We start from the raw sequence: 17,243 nt of genomic DNA, 5'->3' as shown, positions 1-17,243 counted from the left end.
TCATCATTCCCACTGACACTCTAAACTATAATGGTGTGTGGAGGATTGTTCATCACTCCCACTGACACTAAACTATAATGGTGTATGGAGGATTGTTCATCATTCCCACTGACACTCTAAACTATAATGGTGTGTGGAGGATTGTTCATCATTCCTACTGACACTCTAAACTATAATGGTGTATGGAGGATTGTTCATCATTCCCACTAACACTCTAAACTATAATGGTGTGTGGAGGATTGTTCATCATTCCCACTGACACTAAACTATAATGGTGTGTGGAGGATTGTTCATCATTCCCACTGACACTCTAAACTATAATGGTGTGTGGAGGACTGTTCATCATTCCAACTGACACTCTAAACTATAATGGTGTGTGGAGGATTGTTCATCATTCCCACTGACACTCTAAACTATAATGGTGTGTGGAGGATTGTTCATCATTCCCACTGACACTAAACTATAATGGTGTGTGGAGGATTGTTTATCATTCCCACTGACACTAAACTATAATGGTGTATGGAGGATTGTTCATCATTCCCACTGACACTCTAAACTATAATGGTGTATGGAGGATTGTTCATCATTCCCACTGACACTCTAAACTATAATGGTGTGTGGAGGATTGTTCATCATTCCCACTGACACTAAACTATAATGGTGTGTGGAGGATTGTTCATCATTCCCACTGACACTAAACTATAATGGTGTGTGGAGGATTGTTTATCATTCCCACTGACACTAAACTATAATGGTGTGTGGAGGATTGTTCATCATTCCCACTGACACTCTAAACTATAATGGTGTATGGAGGATTGTTCATAATTCCCTATGACACTCTAAACTATAATGTTGTTTGGAGGATTGTTCATCATTCCCACTGACACTCTAAACTATAATGGTGTGTGGAGGATTGTTCATCATTCCCACTGACACTCTAAACTATAATGTTGTATGGAGGATTGTTCATCATTCCCACTGACACTCTAAACTATAATGCTGTGTGGAGGATTGTTCATCATTCCCACTGACACTAAACTATAATGGTGTGTGGAGGATTGTTCATCATTCCCACTGACACTCTAAACTATAATGGTGTGTGGAGGATTGTTCATCATTCCCACTGACACTCTAAACTATAATGGTGTATGGAGGACTGTTCATCATTCCCAAAGACACTAAACTATAATGGTGTGTGGAGGATTGTTCATCATTCCCACTGACACTCTAAACTATAATGGTTTGTGGAGGACTGTTCATCATTCCAACTGACACTCTAAACTATAATGGTGTGTGGAGGATTGTTCATCATTCCCACTGACACTCTAAACTATAATGGTGTGTGGAGGATTGTTCATCATTCCCACTGACACTGAACTATAATGGTGTGTGGAGGATTGTTTATCATTCCCACTGACACTAAACAATAATGGTGTATGGAGGATTGTTCATAATTCCCACTGACACTCTAAACTATAATGGTGTGTGGAGGATTGTTCATCATTCCCACTGACACTAAACTATAATGGTGTGTGGAGGATTGTTTATCATTCCCACTGACACTAAACTATAATGGTGTGTGGAGGATTGTTCATCATTCCCACTGACACTCTAAACTATAATGGTGTATGGAGGATTGTTCATCATTCCCATTGACACTCTAAACTATAATGTTGTTTGGAGGATTGTTCATCATTCCCACTGACACTCTAAACTATAATGGTGTGTGGAGGATTGTTCATCATTCCCACTGACACTCTTAACTATAGTGGTGTATGAAGGGTTGTTCATCATTTCCACTGACACTAAACTATAATGGTGTGTGGAGGATTGTTCATCATTCCCACTGACACTAAACTATAATGGTGTGTGGAGGATTGTTCATCATTCCCACTGACACTAAACTATAATGGTGTGTGGAGGATTGTTCATCATTCCCACTGACACTCTAAACTATAATGGTGTGTTGAGGATTGTTCATCATTCCCACTGACACTAAACTATAATGGTGTGTGGAGGATTGTTCATCATTCCCACTGACACTCTAAACTATAATGGTGTGTGGAGGATTGTTCATCATTCCCACTGACACTAAACTATAATGGTGTATGGAGGATTGTTCATCATTCCCACTGACACTCTAAACTATAATGGTGTGTGGAGGATTGTTCATCATTCCCACTGACACTAAACTATAATGGTGTATGGAGGATTGTTCATCATTCCCACTGACACTCTAAACTATAATGGTGTATGGAGGACTGTTCATCATTCCCACTGACACTCTAAACTATAATGGTGTGTGGAGGATTGTTCATCATTCCCACTGACACTAAACTATAATGGTGTGTGGATAATTGTTCATCATTCCCGCTGACACTCTAAACTATAATGGTGTGTGGAGGATTGTTCATCATTCCCACTGACACTCTAAACTATAATGGTGTATGGAGGACTGTTCATCATTCCCAAAGACACTAAACTATAATGGTGTGTGGAGGATTGTTCATCATTCCCACTGACACTCTAAACTATAATGGTTTGTGGAGGACTGTTCATCATTCCAACTGACACTCTAAACTATAATGGTGTGTGGAGGATTGTTCATAATTCCCACTGACACTCTAAACTATAATGGTGTGTGGAGGATTGTTCATCATTCCCACTGACACTAAACTATAATGGTGTGTGGAGGATTGTTTATCATTCCCACTGACACTAAACTATAATGGTGTGTGGAGGATTGTTCATCATTCCCACTGACACTCTAAACTATAATGGTGTATGGAGGATTGTTCATCATTCCCATTGACACTCTAAACTATAATGTTGTTTGGAGGATTGTTCATCATTCCCACTGACACTCTAAACTATAATGGTGTGTGGAGGATTGTTCATCATTCCCACTGACACTCTAAACTATAGTGGTGTATGAAGGGTTGTTCATCATTTCCACTGACACTAAACTATAATGGTGTGTGGAGGATTGTTCATCATTCCCACTGACACTAAACTATAATGGTGTGTGGAGGATTGTTCATCATTCCCACTGACACTAAACTATAATGGTGTGTGGAGGATTGTTCATCATTCCCACTGACACTCTAAACTATAATGGTGTGTTGAGGATTGTTCATCATTCCCACTGACACTAAACTATAATGGTGTGTGGAGGATTGTTCATCATTCCCACTGACACTCTAAACTATAATGGTGTGTGGAGGATTGTTCATCATTCCCACTGACACTAAACTATAATGGTGTATGGAGGATTGTTCATCATTCCCACTGACACTCTAAACTATAATGGTGTGTGGAGGATTGTTCATCATTCCCACTGACACTAAACTATAATGGTGTATGGAGGATTGTTCATCATTCCCACTGACACTCTAAACTATAATGGTGTATGGAGGACTGTTCATCATTCCCACTGACACTCTAAACTATAATGGTGTGTGGAGGATTGTTCATCATTCCCACTGACACTAAACTATAATGGTGTGTGGAGGATTGTTCATCATTCCCACTGACACTCTAAACTATAATGGTTTGTGGAGGACTGTTCATCATTCCAACTGACACTCTAAACTATAATGGTGTGTGGAGGATTGTTCATCATTCCCACTGACACTCTAAACTATAATGGTGTGTGGAGGATTGTTCATCATTCCCACTGACACTAAACTATAATGGTGTGTGGAGGATTGTTCATCATTCCCATTGACACTCTAAACTATAATGGTGTGTGGAGGATTGTTCATCATTCCCACTGACACTCTAAACTATAATGGTGTATGGAGGACTGTTCATCATTCCCACTGACACTCTAAACTATAATGGTGTGTGGAGGATTGTTCATCACTCCCACTGACACTAAACTATAATGGTGTATGGAGGATTGTTCATCATTCCCACTGACACTCTAAACTATAATGGTGTGTGGAGGATTGTTCATCATTCCTACTGACACTCTAAACTATAATGGTGTATGGAGGATTGTTCATCATTCCCACTGACACTCTAAACTATAATGTTGTGTGGAGGATTGTTCATCATTCCCACTGACACTAAACTATAATGGTGTGTGGAGGATTGTTCATCATTCCCACTGACACTCTAAACTATAATGGTGTGTGGAGGACTGTTCATCATTCCAACTGACACTCTAAACTATAATGGTGTGTGGAGGATTGTTCATCATTCCCACTGACACTCTAAACTATAATGGTGTGTGGAGGATTGTTCATCATTCCCACTGACACTCTAAACTATAATGGTGTGTGGAGGATTGTTCATCATTCCCACTGACACTCTAAACTATAATGGTGTGTGGAGGACTGTTCATCATTCCAACTGACACTCTAAACTATAATGGTGTGTGGAGGATTGTTCATCATTCCCACTGACACTCTAAACTATAATGGTGTGTGGAGGATTGTTCATCATTCCCACTGACACTCTAAACTATAATGGTGTGTGGAGGATTGTTCATCATTCCCACTGACACTAAACTATAATGGTGTGTGGAGGATTGTTCATCATTCCCACTGACACTAAACTATATTGGTGTGTGGAGGATTGTTCATCATTCCCACTGACACTAAACTATAATGGTGTGTGGAGGATTGTTTATCATTCCCACTGACACTAAACTCTAATGGTGTATGGAGGATTGTTCATCATTCCCACTGACACTCTAAACTATAATGGTGTATGGAGGATTGTTCATCATTCCCACTGACACTCTAAACTATAATGGTGTGTGGAGGATTGTTCATCATTCCCACTGACACTAAACTATAATGGTGTGTGGAGGATTGTTCATCAATCCCACTGACACTAAACTATAATGGTGTGTGGAGGATTGTTCATCATTCCCACTGACACTAAACAATAATGGTGTGTGTAGGATTGTTTATCATTCCAACTGACACTAAACTCTAATGGTGTATGGAGGATTGTTCATCATTCCCACTGACACTCTAAACTATAATGGTGTGTGGAGGATTGTTCATCACTCCCACTGACACTAAACTATAATGGTGTATGGAGGATTGTTCATCATTCCCACTGACACTCTAAACTATAATGGTGTGTGGAGGATTGTTCATCATTCCTACTGACACTCTAAACTATAATGGTGTATGGAGGATTGTTCATCATTCCCACTAACACTCTAAACTATAATGGTGTGTGGAGGATTGTTCATCATTCCCACTGACACTAAACTATAATGGTGTGTGGAGGATTGTTCATCATTCCCACTGACACTCTAAACTATAATGGTGTGTGGAGGACTGTTCATCATTCCAACTGACACTCTAAACTATAATGTTGTTTGGAGGATTGTTCATCATTCCCACTGACACTCTAAACTATAATGGTGTGTGGAGGATTGTTCATCATTCCCACTGACACTAAACTATAATGGTGTATGGAGGATTGTTCATCATTCCCACTGACACTCTAAACTATAATGCTGTGTGGAGGATTGTTCATCATTCCCACTGACACTAAACTATAATGGTGTGTGGAGGATTGTTCATCATTCCCACTGACACTCTAAACTATAATGGTGTGTGGAGGATTGTTCATCATTCCCACTGACACTCTAAACTATAATGGTGTGTGGAGGATTGTTCATCATTCCCACTGACACTAAACTATAATGGTGTGTGGAGGATTGTTCATCATTCCCACTGACACTAAACTATAATGGTGTGTGGAGGATTGTTTATCATTCCCACTGACACTAAACAATAATGGTGTATGGAGGATTGTTCATCATTCCCACTGACACTCTAAACTATAATGGTGTATGGAGGATTGTTCATAATTCCCACTGACACTCTAAACTATAATGGTGTGTGGAGGATTGTTCATCATTCCCACTGACACTAAACTATAATGGTGTGTGGAGGATTGTTTATCATTCCCACTGACACTAAACTATAATGGTGTGTGGAGGATTGTTCATCATTCCCACTGACACTCTAAACTATAATGGTGTATGGAGGATTGTTCATCATTCCCATTGACACTCTAAACTATAATGTTGTTTGGAGGATTGTTCATCATTCCCACTGACACTCTAAACTATAATGGTGTGTGGAGGATTGTTCATCATTCCCACTGACAATCTAAACTATAGTGGTGTATGAAGGGTTGTTCATCATTTCCACTGACACTAAACTATAATGGTGTGTGGAGGATTGTTCATCATTCCCACTGACACTAAACTATAATGGTGTGTGGAGGATTGTTCATCATTCCCACTGACACTAAACTATAATGGTGTGTGGAGGATTGTTCATCATTCCCACTGACACTCTAAACTATAATGGTGTGTTGAGGATTGTTCATCATTCCCACTGACACTAAACTATAATGGTGTGTGGAGGATTGTTCATCATTCCCGCTGACACTCTAAACTATAATGGTGTGTGGAGGATTGTTCATCATTCCCACTGACACTCTAAACTATAATGGTGTATGGAGGACTGTTCATCATTCCCACTGACACTAAACTATAATGGTGTGTGGAGGATTGTTCATCATTCCCACTGACACTCTAAACTATAATGGTTTGTGGAGGACTGTTCATCATTCCAACTGACAGTCTAAACTATAATGGTGTGTGGAGGATTGTTCATCATTCCCACGGACACTCTAAACTATAATGGTGTGTGGAGGATTGTTCATCATTCCCACTGACACTAAACTATAATGGTGTGTGGAGGATTGTTCATCATTCCCATTGACAATCTAAACTATAATGGTGTGTGGAGGATTGTTCATCATTCCCACTGACACTCTAAACTATAATGGTGTATGGAGGACTGTTCATCATTCCCACTGACACTCTAAACTATAATGGTGTGTGGAGGATTGTTCATCACTCCCACTGACACTAAACTATAATGGTGTATGGAGGATTGTTCATCATTCCCACTGACACTCTAAACTATAATGGTGTGTGGAGGATTGTTCATCATTCCTACTGACACTCTAAACTATAATGGTGTATGGAGGATTGTTCATCATTCCCACTAACACTCTAAACTATAATGGTGTGTGGAGGATTGTTCATCATTCCCACTGACACTAAACTATAATGGTGTGTGGAGGATTGTTCATCATTCCCACTGACACTCTAAACTATAATGGTGTGTGGAGGACTGTTCATCATTCCAACTGACACTCTAAACTATAATGGTGTGTGGAGGATTGTTCATCATTCCCACTGACACTCTAAACTATAATGGTGTGTGGAGGATTGTTCATCATTCCCACTGACACTAAACTATAATGGTGTGTGGAGGATTGTTTATCATTCCCACTGACACTAAACTATAATGGTGTATGGAGGATTGTTCATCATTCCCACTGACACTCTAAACTATAATGGTGTATGGAGGATTGTTCATCATTCCCACTGACACTCTAAACTATAATGGTGTGTGGAGGATTGTTCATCATTCCCACTGACACTAAACTATAATGGTGTGTGGAGGATTGTTCATCATTCCCACTGACACTAAACTATAATGGTGTATGGAGGATTGTTCATCATTCCCACTGACACTCTAAACTATAATGGTGTGTGGAGGATTTTTCATCATTCCCACTGACACTAAACTATAATGGTGTGTGGAGGATTGTTCATCAATCCCACTGACACTAAACTATAATGGTGAGTGGAGGATTGTTCATCATTCCCACTGACACTAAACTATAATGGTGTGTGGAGGATTGTTTATCATTCCCACTGACACTAAACTATAATGGTGTGTGGAGGATTGTTCATCATTCCCACTGACACTCTAAACTATAATGGTGTATGGAGGATTGTTCATAATTCCCTATGACACTCTAAACTATAATGTTGTTTGGAGGATTGTTCATCATTCCCACTGACACTCTAAACTATAATGGTGTGTGGAGGATTGTTCATCATTCCCACTGACACTCTAAACTATAATGTTGTATGGAGGATTGTTCATCATTCCCACTGACACTCTAAACTATAATGCTGTGTGGAGGATTGTTCATCATTCCCACTGACACTAAACTATAATGGTGTGTGGAGGATTGTTCATCATTCCCACTGACACTCTAAACTATAATGGTGTGTGGAGGATTGTTCATCATTCCCACTGACACTCTAAACTATAATGGTGTATGGAGGACTGTTCATCATTCCCAAAGACACTAAACTATAATGGTGTGTGGAGGATTGTTCATCATTCCCACTGACACTCTAAACTATAATGGTTTGTGGAGGACTGTTCATCATTCCAACTGACACTCTAAACTATAATGGTGTGTGGAGGATTGTTCATCATTCCCACTGACACTCTAAACTATAATGGTGTGTGGAGGATTGTTCATCATTCCCACTGACACTGAACTATAATGGTGTGTGGAGGATTGTTTATCATTCCCACTGACACTAAACAATAATGGTGTATGGAGGATTGTTCATAATTCCCACTGACACTCTAAACTATAATGGTGTGTGGAGGATTGTTCATCATTCCCACTGACACTAAACTATAATGGTGTGTGGAGGATTGTTTATCATTCCCACTGACACTAAACTATAATGGTGTGTGGAGGATTGTTCATCATTCCCACTGACACTCTAAACTATAATGGTGTATGGAGGATTGTTCATCATTCCCATTGACACTCTAAACTATAATGTTGTTTGGAGGATTGTTCATCATTCCCACTGACACTCTAAACTATAATGGTGTGTGGAGGATTGTTCATCATTCCCACTGACACTCTTAACTATAGTGGTGTATGAAGGGTTGTTCATCATTTCCACTGACACTAAACTATAATGGTGTGTGGAGGATTGTTCATCATTCCCACTGACACTAAACTATAATGGTGTGTGGAGGATTGTTCATCATTCCCACTGACACTAAACTATAATGGTGTGTGGAGGATTGTTCATCATTCCCACTGACACTCTAAACTATAATGGTGTGTTGAGGATTGTTCATCATTCCCACTGACACTAAACTATAATGGTGTGTGGAGGATTGTTCATCATTCCCACTGACACTCTAAACTATAATGGTGTGTGGAGGATTGTTCATCATTCCCACTGACACTAAACTATAATGGTGTATGGAGGATTGTTCATCATTCCCACTGACACTCTAAACTATAATGGTGTGTGGAGGATTGTTCATCATTCCCACTGACACTAAACTATAATGGTGTATGGAGGATTGTTCATCATTCCCACTGACACTCTAAACTATAATGGTGTATGGAGGACTGTTCATCATTCCCACTGACACTCTAAACTATAATGGTGTGTGGAGGATTGTTCATCATTCCCACTGACACTAAACTATAATGGTGTGTGGATAATTGTTCATCATTCCCGCTGACACTCTAAACTATAATGGTGTGTGGAGGATTGTTCATCATTCCCACTGACACTCTAAACTATAATGGTGTATGGAGGACTGTTCATCATTCCCAAAGACACTAAACTATAATGGTGTGTGGAGGATTGTTCATCATTCCCACTGACACTCTAAACTATAATGGTTTGTGGAGGACTGTTCATCATTCCAACTGACACTCTAAACTATAATGGTGTGTGGAGGATTGTTCATAATTCCCACTGACACTCTAAACTATAATGGTGTGTGGAGGATTGTTCATCATTCCCACTGACACTAAACTATAATGGTGTGTGGAGGATTGTTTATCATTCCCACTGACACTAAACTATAATGGTGTGTGGAGGATTGTTCATCATTCCCACTGACACTCTAAACTATAATGGTGTATGGAGGATTGTTCATCATTCCCATTGACACTCTAAACTATAATGTTGTTTGGAGGATTGTTCATCATTCCCACTGACACTCTAAACTATAATGGTGTGTGGAGGATTGTTCATCATTCCCACTGACACTCTAAACTATAGTGGTGTATGAAGGGTTGTTCATCATTTCCACTGACACTAAACTATAATGGTGTGTGGAGGATTGTTCATCATTCCCACTGACACTAAACTATAATGGTGTGTGGAGGATTGTTCATCATTCCCACTGACACTAAACTATAATGGTGTGTGGAGGATTGTTCATCATTCCCACTGACACTCTAAACTATAATGGTGTGTTGAGGATTGTTCATCATTCCCACTGACACTAAACTATAATGGTGTGTGGAGGATTGTTCATCATTCCCACTGACACTCTAAACTATAATGGTGTGTGGAGGATTGTTCATCATTCCCACTGACACTAAACTATAATGGTGTATGGAGGATTGTTCATCATTCCCACTGACACTCTAAACTATAATGGTGTGTGGAGGATTGTTCATCATTCCCACTGACACTAAACTATAATGGTGTATGGAGGATTGTTCATCATTCCCACTGACACTCTAAACTATAATGGTGTATGGAGGACTGTTCATCATTCCCACTGACACTCTAAACTATAATGGTGTGTGGAGGATTGTTCATCATTCCCACTGACACTAAACTATAATGGTGTGTGGATAATTGTTCATCATTCCCGCTGACACTCTAAACTATAATGGTGTGTGGAGGATTGTTCATCATTCCCACTGACACTCTAAACTATAATGGTGTATGGAGGACTGTTCATCATTCCCAAAGACACTAAACTATAATGGTGTGTGGAGGATTGTTCATCATTCCCACTGACACTCTAAACTATAATGGTTTGTGGAGGACTGTTCATCATTCCAACTGACACTCTAAACTATAATGGTGTGTGGAGGATTGTTCATCATTCCCACTGACACTCTAAACTATAATGGTGTGTGGAGGATTGTTCATCATTCCCACTGACACTAAACTATAATGGTGTGTGGAGGATTGTTCATCATTCCCATTGACACTCTAAACTATAATGGTGTGTGGAGGATTGTTCATCATTCCCACTGACACTCTAAACTATAATGGTGTATGGAGGACTGTTCATCATTCCCACTGACACTCTAAACTATAATGGTGTGTGGAGGATTGTTCATCACTCCCACTGACACTAAACTATAATGGTGTATGGAGGATTGTTCATCATTCCCACTGACACTCTAAACTATAATGGTGTGTGGAGGATTGTTCATCATTCCTACTGACACTCTAAACTATAATGGTGTATGGAGGATTGTTCATCATTCCCACTGACACTCTAAACTATAATGTTGTGTGGAGGATTGTTCATCATTCCCACTGACACTAAACTATAATGGTGTGTGGAGGATTGTTCATCATTCCCACTGACACTCTAAACTATAATGGTGTGTGGAGGACTGTTCATCATTCCAACTGACACTCTAAACTATAATGGTGTGTGGAGGATTGTTCATCATTCCCACTGACACTCTAAACTATAATGGTGTGTGGAGGATTGTTCATCATTCCCACTGACACTAAACTATAATGGTGTGTGGAGGATTGTTCATCATTCCCACTGACACTCTAAACTATAATGGTGTGTGGAGGATTGTTCATCATTCCCACTGACACTCTAAACTATAATGGTGTATGGAGGACTGTTCATCATTCCCACTGACACTCTAAACTATAATGGTGTGTGGAGGATTGTTCATCATTCCCCCTGACACTAAACTATAATGGTGTATGGAGGATTGTTCATCATTCCCACTGACACTCTAAACTATAATGGTGTGTGGAGGATTGTTCATCATTCCTACTGACACTCTAAACTATAATGGTGTATGGAGGATTGTTCATCATTCCCACTGACACTCTAAACTATAATGGTGTGTGGAGGATTGTTCATCATTCCCACTGACACTAAACTATAATGGTGTGTGGAGGATTGTTCATCATTCCCACTGACACTAAACTATAATGGTGTGTGGAGGATTGTTCATCATTCCCACTGACACTAAACTATAATGGTGTGTGGAGGATTGTTTATCATTCCCACTGACACTAAACTCTAATGGTGTATGGAGGATTGTTCATCATTCCCACTGACACTCTAAACTATAATGGTGTATGGAGGATTGTTCATCATTCCCACTGACACTCTAAACTATAATGGTGTGTGGAGGATTGTTCATCATTCCCACTGACACTAAACTATAATGGTGTGTGGAGGATTGTTCATCAATCCCACTGACACTAAACTATAATGGTGTGTGGAGGATTGTTCATCATTCCCACTGACACTAAACTATAATGGTGTGTGTAGGATTGTTTATCATTCCCACTGACACTAAACTCTAATGGTGTATGGAGGATTGTTCATCATTCCCACTGACACTCTAAACTATAATGGTGTGTGGAGGATTGTTCATCACTCCCACTGACACTAAACTATAATGGTGTATGGAGGATTGTTCATCATTCCCACTGACACTCTAAACTATAATGGTGTGTGGAGGATTGTTCATCATTCCTACTGACACTCTAAACTATAATGGTGTATGGAGGATTGTTCATCATTCCCACTAACACTCTAAACTATAATGGTGTGTGGAGGATTGTTCATCATTCCCACTGACACTAAACTATAATGGTGTGTGGAGGATTGTTCATCATTCCCACTGACACTCTAAACTATAATGGTGTGTGGAGGACTGTTCATCATTCCAACTGACACTCTAAACTATAATGGTGTGTGGAGGATTGTTCATCATTCCCACTGACACTCTAAACTATAATGGTGTGTGGAGGATTGTTCATCATTCCCACTGACACTAAACTATAATGGTGTGTGGAGGATTGTTTATCATTCCCACTGACACTAAACTATAATGGTGTATGGAGGATTGTTCATCATTCCCACTGACACTCTAAACTATAATGGTGTATGGAGGATTGTTCATCATTCCCACTGACACTCTAAACTATAATGGTGTGTGGAGGATTGTTCATCATTCCCACTGACACTAAACTATAATGGTGTGTGGAGGATTGTTCATCATTCCCACTGACACTAAACTATAATGGTGTATGGAGGATTGTTCATCATTCCCACTGACACTCTAAACTATAATGGTGTGTGGAGGATTGTTCATCATTCCCACTGACACTAAACTATAATGGTGTGTGGAGGATTGTTCATCAATCCCACTGACACTAAACTATAATGGTGAGTGGAGGATTGTTCATCATTCCCACTGACACTAAACTATAATGGTGTGTGGAGGATTGTTTATCATTCCCACTGACACTAAACTATAATGGTGTGTGGAGGATTGTTCATCATTCCCACTGACACTCTAAACTATAATGGTGTATGGAGGATTGTTCATAATTCCCTATGACACTCTAAACTATAATGTTGTTTGGAGGATTGTTCATCATTCCCACTGACACTCTAAACTATAATGGTGTGTGGAGGATTGTTCATCATTCCCACTGACACTCTAAACTATAATGTTGTATGGAGGATTGTTCATCATTCCCACTGACACACTAAACTATAATGCTGTGTGGAGGATTGTTCATCATTCCCACTGACACTAAACTATAATGGTGTGTGGAGGATTGTTCATCATTCCCACTGACACTCTAAACTATAATGGTGTGTGGAGGATTGTTCATCATTCCCACTGACACTCTAAACTATAATGGTGTGTGGAGGATTGTTCATCATTCCCACTGACACTAAACTATAATGGTGTGTGGAGGATTGTTCATCATTCCCACTGACACTAAACTATAATGGTGTGTGGAGGATTGTTTATCATTCCCACTGACACTAAACAATAATGGTGTATGGAGGATTGTTCATAATTCCCACTGACACTCTAAACTATAATGGTGTGTGGAGGATTGTTCATCATTCCCACTGACACTAAACTATAATGGTGTGTGGAGGATTGTTTATCATTCCCACTGACACTAAACTATAATGGTGTGTGGAGGATTGTTCATCATTCCCACTGACACTCTAAACTATAATGGTGTATGGAGGATTGTTCATCATTCCCACTGACACTAAACTATAATGGTGTGTGGAGGATTGTTCATCATTCCCACTGACACTCTAAACTATAATGGTGTGTGGAGGATTGTTCATCATTCCCACTGACACTCTAAACTATAATGGTGTATGGAGGACTGTTCATCATTCCCACTGACACTCTAAACTATAATGGTGTGTGGAGGATTGTTCATCATTCCCACTGACACTAAACTATAATGGTGTATGGAGGATTGTTCATCATTCCCACTGACACTCTAAACTATAATGGTGTGTGGAGGATTGTTCATCATTCCTACTGACACTCTAAACTATAATGGTGTATGGAGGATTGTTCATCATTCCCACTGACACTCTAAACTATAATGGTGTGTGGAGGATTGTTCATCATTCCCACTGACACTAAACTATAATGGTGTGTGGAGGATTGTTCATCATTCCCACTGACACTAAACTATAATGGTGTGTGGAGGATTGTTCATCATTCCCACTGACACTAAACTATAATGGTGTGTGGAGGATTGTTTATCATTCCCACTGACACTAAACTCTAATGGTGTATGGAGGATTGTTCATCATTCCCACTGACACTCTAAACTATAATGGTGTATGGAGGATTGTTCATCATTCCCACTGACACTCTAAACTATAATGGTGTGTGGAGGATTGTTCATCATTCCCACTGACACTAAACTATAATGGTGTGTGGAGGATTGTTCATCATTCCCACTGACACTAAACTATAATGGTGTGTGGAGGATTGTTCATCATTCCCACTGACACTCTAAACTATAATGGTGTGTTGAGGATTGTTCATCATTCCCACTGACACTAAACTATAATGGTGTGTGGAGGATTGTTCATCATTCCCACTGACACTCTAAACTATAATGGTGTGTGGAGGATTGTTCATCATTCCCACTGACACTAAACTATAATGGTGTATGGAGGATTGTTCATCATTCCCACTGACACTCTAAACTATAATGGTGTGTGGAGGATTGTTCATCATTCCCACTGACACTAAACTATAATGGTGTATGGAGGATTGTTCATCATTCCCACTGACACTCTAAACTATAATGGTGTATGGAGGACTGTTCATCATTCCCACTGACACTCTAAACTATAATGGTGTGTGGAGGATTGTTCATCATTCCCACTGACACTAAACTATAATGGTGTGTGGATAATTGTTCATCATTCCCGCTGACACTCTAAACTATAATGGTGTGTGGAGGATTGTTCATCATTCCCACTGACACTCTAAACTATAATGGTGTATGGAGGACTGTTCATCATTCCCAAAGACACTAAACTATAATGGTGTGTGGAGGATTGTTCATCATTCCCACTGACACTCTAAACTATAATGGTTTGTGGAGGACTGTTCATCATTCCAACTGACACTCTAAACTATAATGGTGTGTGGAGGATTGTTCATCATTCCCACTGACACTCTAAACTATAATGGTGTGTGGAGGATTGTTCATCATTCCCACTGACACTAAACTATAATGGTGTGTGGAGGATTGTTCATCATTCCCATTGACACTCTAAACTATAATGGTGTGTGGAGGATTGTTCATCATTCCCACTGACACTCTAAACTATAATGGTGTATGGAGGACTGTTCATCATTCCCACTGACACTCTAAACTATAATGGTGTGTGGAGGATTGTTCATCACTCCCACTGACACTAAACTATAATGGTGTATGGAGGATTGTTCATCATTCCCACTGACACTCTAAACTATAATGGTGTGTGGAGGATTGTTCATCATTCCTACTGACACTCTAAACTATAATGGTGTATGGAGGATTGTTCATCATTCCCACTGACACTCTAAACTATAATGTTGTGTGGAGGATTGTTCATCATTCCCACTGACACTAAACTATAATGGTGTGTGGAGGATTGTTCATCATTCCCACTGACACTCTAAACTATAATGGTGTGTGGAGGACTGTTCATCATTCCAACTGACACTCTAAACTATAATGGTGTGTGGAGGATTGTTCATCATTCCCACTGACACTCTAAACTATAATGGTGTGTGGAGGATTGTTCATCATTCCCACTGACACTAAACTATAATGGTGTGTGGAGGATTGTTCATCATTCCCACTGACACTCTAAACTATAATGGTGTGTGGAGGATTGTTCATCATTCCCACTGACACTCTAAACTATAATGGTGTATGGAGGACTGTTCATCATTCCCACTGACACTCTAAACTATAATGGTGTGTGGAGGATTGTTCATCATTCCCCCTGACACTAAACTATAATGGTGTATGGAGGATTGTTCATCATTCCCACTGACACTCTAAACTATAATGGTGTGTGGAGGATTGTTCATCATTCCTACTGACACTCTAAACTATAATGGTGTATGGAGGATTGTTCATCATTCCCACTGACACTCTAAACTATAATGGTGTGTGGAGGATTGTTCATCATTCCCACTGACACTAAACTATAATGGTGTGTGGAGGATTGTTCATCATTCCCACTGACACTAAACTATAATGGTGTGTGGAGGATTGTTCATCATTCCCACTGACACTAAACTATAATGGTGTGTGGAGGATTGTTTATCATTCCCACTGACACTAAACTCTAATGGTGTATGGAGGATTGTTCATCATTCCCACTGACACTCTAAACTATAATGGTGTATGGAGGATTGTTCATCATTCCCACTGACACTCTAAACTATAATGGTGTGTGGAGGATTGTTCATCATTCCCACTGACACTAAACTATAATGGTGTGTGGAGGATTGTTCATCAATCCCACTGACACTAAACTATAATGGTGTGTGGAGGATTGTTCATCATTCCCACTGACACTAAACTATAATGGTGTGTGTAGGATTGTTTATCATTCCCACTGACACTAAACTCTAATGGTGTATGGAGGATTGTTCATCATTCCCACTGACACTCTAAACTATAATGGTGTGTGGAGGATTGTTCATCACTCCCACTGACACTAAACTATAATGGTGTATGGAGGATTGTTCATCATTCCCACTGACACTCTAAACTATAATGGTGTGTGGAGGATTGTTCATCATTCCTACTGACACTCTAAACTATAATGGTGTATGGAGGATTGTTCATCATTCCCACTAACACTCTAAACTATAATGGTGTGTGGAGGATTGTTCATCATTCCCACTGACACTAAACTATAATGGTGTGTGGAGGATTGTTCATCATTCCCACTGACACTCTAAACTATAATGGTGTGTGGAGG

This window comes from Salmo salar, chromosome 17, assembly GCF_965601325.2.
Source record: "Salmo salar chromosome 17, fSalSal1, whole genome shotgun sequence".
NCBI classification, from domain to species: Eukaryota; Metazoa; Chordata; class Actinopteri; order Salmoniformes; family Salmonidae; genus Salmo; species Salmo salar.
Note: the sequence above shows the minus strand (reverse complement) of the source record.